This window comes from Rutidosis leptorrhynchoides, chromosome 2 (assembly GCF_046630445.1).
Source record: "Rutidosis leptorrhynchoides isolate AG116_Rl617_1_P2 chromosome 2, CSIRO_AGI_Rlap_v1, whole genome shotgun sequence".
NCBI lineage: Eukaryota > Viridiplantae > Streptophyta > Magnoliopsida > Asterales > Asteraceae > Rutidosis > Rutidosis leptorrhynchoides.
The window spans coordinates 70,203,714-70,215,871 of record NC_092334.1 but is presented as its reverse complement, the minus strand read 5'-3'; positions in this window follow the sequence as shown (position 1 = coordinate 70,215,871).

The window sequence follows — 12,158 nt, the reverse complement described above, 5'->3', positions numbered from 1 at the left end:
GTATCCACCATAAAATAAGTATTAACATGTTGTACAGTATAACATGTTAATGCACAGTTATGGTGGATATATCAATTGAAAGGACCCGTTCATATACATTATAAACGATTCACAATAGTTGATTACATCGCGAGGTATTTGACCTCTGTATGATACATTTTACAAACATTGCATTCGTTTTTAAAAGACAAACTTTATTCACATCAAAAGTTGACGGCATGCATACCATTTCATAATATCCAACTATAAATGATCTAATCTGTCATTTACTTAATCATAATCTTTATTGAACTCAATGAGTTGAATGCAACGTCTTTTGAAATATGCCATGAATGACTCCAAGTAATATCTCTAAAATGAGCAAATGCACAGCGGAAGATTTCTTTCATACCTGAGAATAAACATGCTTTCAAGTGTCAACCAAAAGGTTGGTGAGTTCATTAGTTTATCATAAACGATCATTTTCATCATTTTAATAGACCACAAGATTTTCATTTCTCATAAATACACATCTCATATCAGGCATTTCGCAAACTTCATAAAGATAAAAATCATTCATATGGATTGAACACCTGGTAACCGACGTTAACTTAATGCATAGAATACCCCCAAAACAGAACCTCTCGTCTGTATAATAATCTCGAAGTACTAAAGTATTCGTACCCCGAATGGGACTTGTCAAGGTCCATAGATCTATCAGGGGTCATTTCCCTAAATTCTTAGGTTACCAGACTTGAAGGGCGATATTCGGTTTAATAATCCAACCATAGAATGTAATTTTAAGTACTTGTGTCTATTTCGTAAAGCAGTTGTAAAAGCAGCGCATGAATTCTCAGTCCCAAAAATATATATTGCAAAAGCATTTAAAAAGGGAGCAAATGAAACTCACAATACTGTATTTTGTAGTAAAAATACATATGACGTCATTGAACAAGTGCAATGTTGGCCTTGGATTCACGAACCTATATTAATTATATATATATTTATATGTTTGATCAATATCGGTCTAACAATTTAGGTCAAGTCGTAGTGTATCACAATCCTAATGCTCGAGACTAAATATGCAAAAGTCAACAAAAATCATATTGACCAAAATGTCTTCCAAAATTTATACATGATTGTTATATAGTTTAAATATAGTCGTTTTATTTATTTAAATATTTTTAATAGATTTTATTAAAGTAAATAATATAGTTCTTTTATTAATAAATAAAATTTTATATTAAAATTTATATAATAAAAATATACTTTTATATATCTTAAGTAATAAAATTTATAAAGTTCATTTAATATCATAAAAATAATAAAATAGGTATTATTAATGTAATTATATTATACGTAGTAAAATATCTTTGTATCACATATTTATTTGATAAAATAATATTGATAATAATAATAATAAGTAAAAGTTGTATTATTTTGTAATAATTATTATTATTCTACTAATAAAAATAAAAATAACAATAATTATATTTTCTACAAATGATAAAATGATAATTTTTATTAACAATAGTACTAAAATGATAATAATAATGATGTTTCATATTAATAATGATATTTTTATTAAAAATAATAATTTTAGTAAAAATGATAGTTTTATTATTAATAATACTTTTAATAATAATAATAGTAAAATAATGAAAATGATATTTTTCCTTTAAATCAATATCTTACAATATCTTAATTTCATCATGATACTCATACACATTATTTCCTAATCGCTTCGTTTAATAGCTTTTAGTCGTCTTTTATATCGCGTTCATATTAATAATAATAATAGTAATCATAATAATTAGATGTTACTAATATTAGTTTTAATTATAATAATACTAATAATAATAATATTAATGATAATACTAATAACTATTTGAATGATAATAATAATAATAATAATAATAATAATAATAATAATAATAATAATAATTATTATTATTATTATTATTATTATTATTATTATTATTATTATTATTATTATTATATCCTTAACGATAATAACGATAGTAATAATAATAAAAATAACAATAATATCTTTTATTAATAACGATAATAATAATAATAATAATAATAATAATAATAATAATAATAATAATAATAATAATAATAATAATAATAATAATAATAATAATTAGATTATAACGACGATAATAACGACGATAATAATAATCATTTTTAATAATAATAAAAAAAATTCAATTGACTTTAACTTCTAAACCGTTCATCGAAACCATTCGATATCTAAATGAAAAGTTCTCAATTTTTCGCTAGCTTTCCAATGACATGCATATCACATACCTTATCTTAATAGCATATGCATTTAATTCAAGATTCGACATAACCTATCTAACGACAATAACGAACGTATAAGCATGCATAATCCTATATACTCGAGCACTAGTCAGGGATACACTAATAATATATAAAAGTTAAGTTATGAGTGCTCACGTATCAATATTGAGATTCAATATTGCAGGAAAAGTACGTAGACGCAACGAAGATGATAAACACTAGTTTGACTCACGAGCAATACTCCCGAACCATACCCATAACCTCCATAGCTATAACCCATAATTGCCTTAGCTCTATCCCGCTCGAAAAACAATTTCGAAATCACTCGGACAGCACTCCGTCGTAATATTTTATGTATACTAATAATATCTTGAAATAATACGGAGTAAATATATATATATGTAAATCGATTGAGAGAGTTTAGAGAAAAATATTTTCAAGTTTCTATGAAATAATGAAACCTATTGAATTCTATTTATAATAGATTTTTGAATTATTAAAGTGAATTATTAAAGTATGAATTATTAAAGTGAATTATTAAAGTATGAATTATTAAAGTGAATTATTAAAGTATGTGAATTATTAAAGTGTGAATTATTAAAGTGATTTATTAAAGTATGAATTATTAAAGTGAATTATTAAAGTTAAAGTAAAGTAAAAATAAAGTAAAGGTAAAGTTTAAGTATAGTAAAAGTATAAAACTATGTACGTATAATACGCGTATAAATATATATAATATTAATTTAAATCGTTATATATATATTTAATATAAATATCGTTATCTTTATCATACTGGTTAAGTACTGAGTTGTCAAAAGTGGTTCTAGATATTTATAAAAGTTATATATGTTTTAATAATAATGTTTTTTTTAAACTGAAAACGTTTTTGTACGTTTGAAACTAAATCAAATAAATATGATAATTTTGTTTTCCAAAACTAAATATATTTAAGAATCATTTTGTTTAAAGGTTAAAATAATGGAAATCGTTATATCATAAAACGTTTTAAAAAAAGTAGAATCATATATATTCATAATAGGTTTCAAGTTTTTAAATTACAGTCTGTTGGTGAAGCATGCGATAAAGTTCAAAGGTTAAATAAACGTATGAAATCATCTTAATGAAAAATGTCGAGTTACTTAACTTGTCGATATCCAACATCTAAGTTATTTACACTCCACGTTCTTACTTATAAATCACTTTACCATTTTCCGAATGTTGTCAAAAAGAATAGATTTCTTAAATCACAGTGGACCTCATAACATAGACCCGTAATCATATCACAATGTATCTGATAAATCAATCATTTGATATTATCTTCTAATTTCATCGATAAACATATTGAAACAAATACATTCATGTAAAGTATTATACGTTTAATACTTTATTAATATTCTCAAGTTATAATATACACACACACACACACACACACACACACACACATATATACATATTTATTTATATAAAACGGTTCGTGAATCGTTGGAATTTGGTCGAGGTTATAATGAATGTATGAACACAAATTTAAAATTCTTGAGATTTAACTTAACAAACTTTGCTTATCGTGTCGGAATAATATAAAGATAAAGTTTAAATTTGGTTGAAAATTTCTGGGTTGTCACATCAATGCCCATTGTTAAACCTAATAGGTTTGCGTTTTATGCTTCTATGAAGTAAATCCTAGCCTTATTATACACATGTACACGCAAATAATAGAAGTAAATATCTAATTTGTCTCGTTGACTAAACTTTTCATAACCACGTTAAAATATTGTGTTAGCCTTTATATATCATTTGATTATTATCCGTTTATTGTTAGTGGACTTATTGTTAGTGGACTTATGACTGTGATTAATCACTGGTTTGGAGTTCCAAATTCCTAACATAAGTCTCCTAAAGTATATTTTTAACGAATGAAATTTTTTAAGTTTACATTAGTCTACATCATTATTTATTTTTAAAATAATATAATCTTTTTAATTAGCTTCGACACACTATCCTAGTCAACACGTCCTTCTCACAACTTATCTTATCTTATCTTATTTCTTATTTCTTATTTCTTATTATAACATATAAGGAAGCATTCCTTTTTACTGTAGCAGCGTCTATGCATTCCACGTGTAAGAGTTTGATTGGCTCTAAGTTTTTTGATTATCTTTTTTATTAAAACCTATATTATTATATTTCATGTTACGTAAATCTAAATTTAAGAAGATAGCGTTTTTTTACTCTTCCGGCCTCTTTTACCTGCTACGTATTACGTATATGCCTCGATTAAATACCACGTGTCTATTTATAAGGAAACACAAATTTGCCGTATGTGTCTGATTCCCCCTTTCTCATTGATTTTGTCCTTTTTTATCTAAACTAAACTTACTATCTAAGAAAAATTATACTAACATTTATTTTCTTTTACCCTTCTTTGAGTTACACGTTTTGCCCTCAAACGCCAGCTTGCGAAATAACAACTACAGCACTACACATGTATATCGTCAGCTGATGACGAATGTTATATCTCAATTCACAACCCACTAGAAAGATTAAAAAAACCTATCTTATTTAATTCTTCCAATTTCCAACCACAATTTTGACAGGTTTGTTTCCTTCTTTTTTCCGTTTCTTAAATTTAGTACACTTTAATTATAAAGTTATGTGAAATATTTATATTTCGGTGAAAATTATGGATTGATGATGTTAATTTATGCTTGAACGTTCCGTTTTTCTTGACACAATCATGTTAGATACTATCTATACGATTTCTAATCCCGTATATAATCAAATTTTATAATATTTACTATTACTACCACACTCTCTATTTTTTATTTCAAAATTGAATAATTCTCTAAATCCCTTTTATGAGCTCTTCATTTTTTATTCAGGTTTACTCAAAACTTTCAGGTACGTTATTTTTGTTCTGTATTTCATTTTTCAATTGGATTTCTTAGATTATCCTTCTCAAGGTTATGGTATGTGATTTGTGCAGAAAATCGGGAACTTTTTGCTCTATGCTTTTCATGACATCAAGTTACAAAGGCATAGGTTTATTGTCGTCCTTTCTTTTTTAGAGCTTTCATATATACATTTTCATGAGTTTGAGGTAATTCAGATGTTTTATCTATAGTGATGCAGCAAAGAATATAAAAAGAAGGTTATTTCTTGTCCGTATAGGGTTATGAAGGCACATCTAGCAAAATTAGTGAGACGGCAAATAGCTGTTTGGAGAAATTACGGCCACTTTTTAGGGAATTACAAGTTCATATCGATAAGTTGATAAGTATAACCAACCTGAAAGTTTTGAGATTTAAAGGTAGACGGAACTAAAGACGTGATCTACTTTTTTTTTTTTTTTTTTTTTTTTTTTTTTATATTTTGGTTTGTTGTTTATTGTGGAGGTAGTTATTCCTCTTTTTAATGGTATGTTAAGTTGATTATGTGTTTGTCTGAAAATATGGGAGTCGAAGCTTTTTCTTTATTCTATTGCTGGAATAATTCAAGAAAAATTTGTTAAGTATTTATTACTATCATTATTGTAGTACATATTATAACTATTATTTATAATTACTACTCCGTATTACGTTAATCATAAGAATGACATGTTATTATTATTAAGCTTGTTGATAGTATTCGATTAGGCAGCCACATCTAAATTTAAAATCACAAAAACAATAAGTGCACCAAAACAAGCGGTTTCACTGAATTGGGAATGATGGTCATATTTTCGGGATTTGGTTTTTAAAAGTTATGGTCATGAATTGGACTCAAAAATTTGTTATCGAGAAACTTTTCATTAATCGACCTTTTATCTAAGCACATCGTTGTATTTTATGTGAAGTATTCAAGGATCTATACGCGTGTGCATCCTGAAATGGGCTATAATTATAACATCGTGTGTCTTCTAAAAAATCCCCACAACATTGATACATGTCTAAATGTTTTTAGTTCAGTGTATGTGCCATATGCCCATATCCCAGCGTATGTCATATCTTCCTATATATAAAGCACAATGTTTTTACTATTGCGTATCTAATAACGGAATTTGGGCCGTGCTTTAGCACGGCATAGAACTTCCTAGTATATATACATGATGTTGGCCTTTCATGTTTTTCAAAAAAATGTTAATGCATTTTCTTGGATTTTTTTTTTTTTTTTTGGAAACTCAACATAAATTATATTCACAATATATATATATGATGTTTATAACTTTGAACGCATGAAGTCATGTTGAGAGCGCACATCGATACTACTAGGGTGCTAAAAATCAATTTATAACATAGCATAATGCAATAAGGTAGTTCAATGCTCAAAAAATATTAAGGGATTATATATTGAGACGGCACTCAAATTCATATGTTGATCAATGTATGCCAACAGTAGAACCAAAAACTTTTTTCATCGGGGTCGATTTTTTTTAAAAGCGCTCACGTCCACTGCAACTTTTTTATGGGCAAAATATGGAGGTTTTTGGACAAAATATGAAGCCTTTTGAGCATAGTATGGAGGTTTTGAGTGTAAAATATATAGACTTTGATGACAAAATATGGAGACTTTGATGATAAAATATGGAGACTTTGGAGACGAAATATGGAGCCTCTGAGGGTAAAATATAAAATTCAAAATTCTAGGTCTAAAATTTGCAAATCCACTGATGATAGCGGGCGCCCCAACCCACCCCGCCCCACTCCGTTTCTGCTCCTATATGCTAAATTTGCATAAAAAATTATTCAGATAAATGTAAATACACACAAATTTAATTAACACATTTTTTTTACTATTTTTATTTTCTCCGAATATAAGAGTATTTACATTCTCTTACATTTTTATGATGATTTTTAGCCACATTTTGTATGTATGAACAAAATACAAATTTTGGTAGCCTATAAAATCGTTTTCAAATGTACAATCCCAAATATTAATATCGTTTCGGCTGATGAAAGGTAATTTTGGTTGAGGTGTCTGATCAATCCTAGATTATCCTATGAAGGCTAATCAAGGATTGAGTGCAATGAGGGGGTATAATGGATGTCGATTAGGATTTTGGGACCTTATTGTCATATTTCGTTAAGTGCTAAACGATCAACAACCATGTCCCGGTCTTCTTAAATTACCTTAACCAACAAAGATCAAGTCTCGGGCAAACTCACGATAGAGATCAATATGGCTAGAGCAATTCTTCAAGAATCAACAACCTCAAATGAGAGGTCAAACTCCCTATTTATAGGTTTGAGGCTTACGCGGAAGTAACACGTGCGTGCACTTAGGCATTCCGCACAAGTACTGCGAGAACCCTACGCACTCTTTAATATTCCGCGCAATCTCACCGCATTCAATAGCATTCTCCGCGGTTTACTTGTTTTGCATCATTTGCCTTTGAGTAGCTTTCCGCTCTCAAAATATACATATACATATACATATGTATGCATATGATCATTGTCTTAGTGTCTTACATTTGCAATCGAACTCCTCTAGCTGATTAAGTTTGGTGAAAAAGGTTCATTTTGAGAAGGGTGAGCTGGTCTTAATAATAGACACTCAAATTTTGATGATTATCTCTTTTCTATCTCTTTGTTTATTGCTTATGGAGCAGCCAAAGTTAGCAATAAACAATATTGATGCCCTGAAAAATGTTGTGTTGGTGGATGATTCATCAGTCTCTGCATCTGTGTATTATGACAGTTTGATATGGAGATTGATAGTTTTAGGTGCAAATGAGACGTGTTTGCTGTTATTCTCGTATCTTCTGACAGGTAACATTCAATATCAGAACACATAATCACCTAATTATTACACACCATGCTTCATATTTTTTCTCTAATTATTTTCCACCTATTATTCATATGTAACATATATGGATTTTGGATTTCCCGACATTTTCATTTCTCACAAGGTAACCTTTCGGTGTTTGATTTCTAATTTTGTTTTCTAATTTTGTAAAATGGAAGCATATGAAAAGTATAATTAATGGTTAGTTGTTAAAATATATAAATATATATATATATATAAATGGATAGTCAATTATTGATACACAAAAGTAATATTATTGTATTACCTAAACTTGTGATATTTTTGCTATAAATAGCCATGAATGCAAGCATTAAACCTGCACCATTTTCTCACACTTACAAAGTGTTTCTTTCTTTCTCTCATTATCATCTTTGTTCTTACACTTCATTATTAGCATTCTTAATCAAGAATCAAATCACTAAAGGTAGTTATAAGCCTACTGAATTATAACATCAAGAATCAAACCACTAAATGTAGTTATAAGCCTACTGAATTATAACACGTTATCAGCACGATAATCTTAACACTAATTATGGTTGGCTCTGCCACCTAAATGATATATGGTCGGTTATACCACCTGAATAATATATGGCCGACACTGTCGCCTAATTATCATTTATGTTACTAACATTTATATTTCTATTATCTAACATTTATATGGCCGACACTGTCGCCTAATTATCATTTATGTTTACTAATATTTATATGTATGTTATATAAAATTTATTAATGATTGCTTACATATGGTCGACACTGTCACCTACTTATCATTATGTTATCTTAAATTTATGTTTAGTGTTTATATACTTATGAATATAAATTGACTCTAATTTATCATGTTGTTTGTTTTAATTTTTTGATAATAGAAAATGTCGAATCTGGAAAAGCTTAAATTTACTCCTTTAGAATCAACTGGAAACAACTACATGCCATGAGTTATAAAAGTAAAAATGCATCTTAAATCAATGGGCATTCTTGAAACCATAAATGAAAACAACACTTGTTCTGAAAAAGAACGAGCAACGGCATGTTGCTTTATTTATCAACATATTGATGAATGCTTACAAAATAATTACGTGACTGTAGAAGATCCCCATGTTTTATGGGAAGGTCTCAAAAGCAGATTCAATAATCAAAGAGAAATTTTACTTCCAGCTGCTATGGAACAATGGAGAACATTAAGGTTCCAAGACTTTAAGAAAGTAAATGAATACAGCTCAGCTCTGTATAATACATGTTCATAACTTAAATTCTGTGGACATGAAATAAGTGATGCAGACATGATGGAGAAAACTTTCTCCACAATGAATGCTGCAAACATCACAGTGCAAAGAAATTTGAGAATGCTAAAGCTCAAAACATATCCTGAACTTAATTCATATCTCTTAGTTGCAGAGCAAAATGATGAGCTATTAATGAAAAATCAGCAATCCCGTCCTACTGGTACACTTGCAATCCCTGAAGCAAATACTGCAAATAATTATAAACAGGGACAAGGACGCGGGCAAGGTCGTGGTTATAATAACCATCACCATCATCATGCCAAAAGGCATAACTATGGTAGAAACCATCCTTATGGTAATGGTAATGGGCGTGGACGTGGTCGTGGTCGTGGCCGTGGTGGTCAAAGAAATAATAATCCACGAAAATATAAATATCAACCACAAAACAAGCCCACTAAACAAGATGTTGAAGAAAATTCTTCTAAAAATTCTGAAGAATCTTGCTACAGATGTGGTAGAATGGGCCACTGGGCTAATACTTGCCGAACATCTAAACATCTTGTTAAGATGTATCAGGATTCGCTGAAAGGTAAAGAAAAGGAAGTAAATTTTGTGGATAATATTGATCCAACAGTCACTGAGCAACCATATGATTTATATGAAGATTTCTTGAATTAAATTAATATGTTTCTTTTATAAATAAACGATTTAACCTTTGTCATCATATTTTCTCAAATGTTTCAGTTCTATATGTTTTATCAAATGTTCCAGTTCTATGTTTGATGTTTCAATTCTATGTATGTCAAATGTTTCAGTTTTATCTATTTGTGTGTAATAAATATTTTGTGTAACATTTATATACTTACTGTTTGTTTCTTATATATGAAGTTTAATATGAATTCTGCTAGAACACAACATCAATCAAGTAGTGGAGATCTCTGTATAGCAGATAGTGGTACTACACATACTATACTTAAATCTAAAAAATATTTCATTGATTTGAAACCAACGGAAGGAACTATACATACAATATCAGGTGCTACTAACTTGATAGAAGGGATAGGAAAGGCAAAATTCATATTACCAAACGGTACAATATTTTTAATTAATAATGCCTTATTCTCTCCTAAGTCAAGCAGAAATTTATTAAGTTTTTCTGACATATACCTTAATGGGTATGATTATCAGTTAGTAACGGCAGAAAATGAGAAATATTTAAGTATCACTAACAAGAATTACGTGATTGAAAAACTGCCAAGACTTAACTCTGGATTACATTATACACATATAAATTTACCAGAAGCACATATGGTGATTAAAGAAAAGTATATTGATCCTGGTGTATTTAATTTATGGCATAACAGATTGGGCCATCCAGGATCAACAATGATGAAAAGAATTATTGAATGTACACATGGACATTCACTGAAGGATAGAAAAATCCTTCATGATACAATAGTTCCATGTATATCTTGCTCCCTTGGAAAATTGATAACTAGACCCTCACCACTTAAGGTTGAGAAAGAATCACCAATGTTTCTTGAAAGAATTTAAGGTGATATTTGTGGACCAATTCATCCACCATGTGGACCATTTAGATATTTCATGGTCCTAATAGACGCATCTAGCAGATGGTCTCATGTTTGTCTGTTATCAAGCCGTAATGTGGCATTTGCAAAAATTTTTGTCGAAATTATTAAATTGAGAGCACATTTTCCTGATTACATCATTAAAAAGGTGAGACTTGATAATACTGGTGAGTTTACATCTCAAGCATTTAATAACTATTGCATGTCTATAGGAATTGTTGTTGAACATTCTGTTGCTCATGTGCATACACAAAATGGTTTAGCCGAGTCACTGATTAAACGTTTACAGTTAATCGCTAGACCATTGATAATGAGAACAAAACTCCCTGTATCTATATGGGGTCATGCAATTTTACATGCTGCTGCATTGATTCGCATCAGACCAAGTGCAAGTCATAAATATTCCCCCCTACAACTTGCTTTTGGTCAAGAGCCAAATATTTCCCACCTTAGAACATTTGGTTGTGCAGTATATGTTCCAATTGCACCACCACAACGTACAAAAATGGGTCCTCAAAGGAGGTTGGGAATATATATTGGATATGAAACATCTTCAATCTTAAGGTATATTGAACCTATGATAAGTGACGTTTTTACAGCACGTTTTGCTTATTGTCATTTTAATGAAACATTGTTCCCTAGATTAGAGGGAGAAATGAAAAATAATGAAAATGATGTTTCATGGTGTGAACCTCAATTAAAGTATCTTGATCCTCGTACAAAAGAATGCGAGACAAAAGTTCAAAAGATAATGCATATACAAGAACTTGCAAATTAATTGCCTGATGCATTTACAGATACAAAAATGGTGACAAAATCATATATACCAGCAGTAAATACTACAGCTCGAATTGAAATTCCAAAAGCTGGCAATAACGTCACTCATGAATATTTGCCACGTCAGAAACGTGGAAGACCAATTGGTTCAAAGGATAAAAATCCTCGAAAAAGAAAATCAGCTGATAATGAAGTAAAAGAAAGTGTTCAAGAAGAACCACAAATCAGTACTCCTACTGCAGAGGAGATTGATGATGTTAATACATAAATTGCAATCAATTATGCACATTCAAAAATATTATGGAACCGAAATGAAATACAAAATCTTGATGAGAAATTTTCATTTAATGTTGCATAAGACATCATGAATAATGATGATGATCCAGAACCAACATCTATGGTTGAATGTCAAAATAGACATGATTGGGCTCAATGGAAAGAAGCAATACGAGCTGAATTAGAATCACTCAATAAAAGAAAAGTTTTCGGATCCATCATTCTC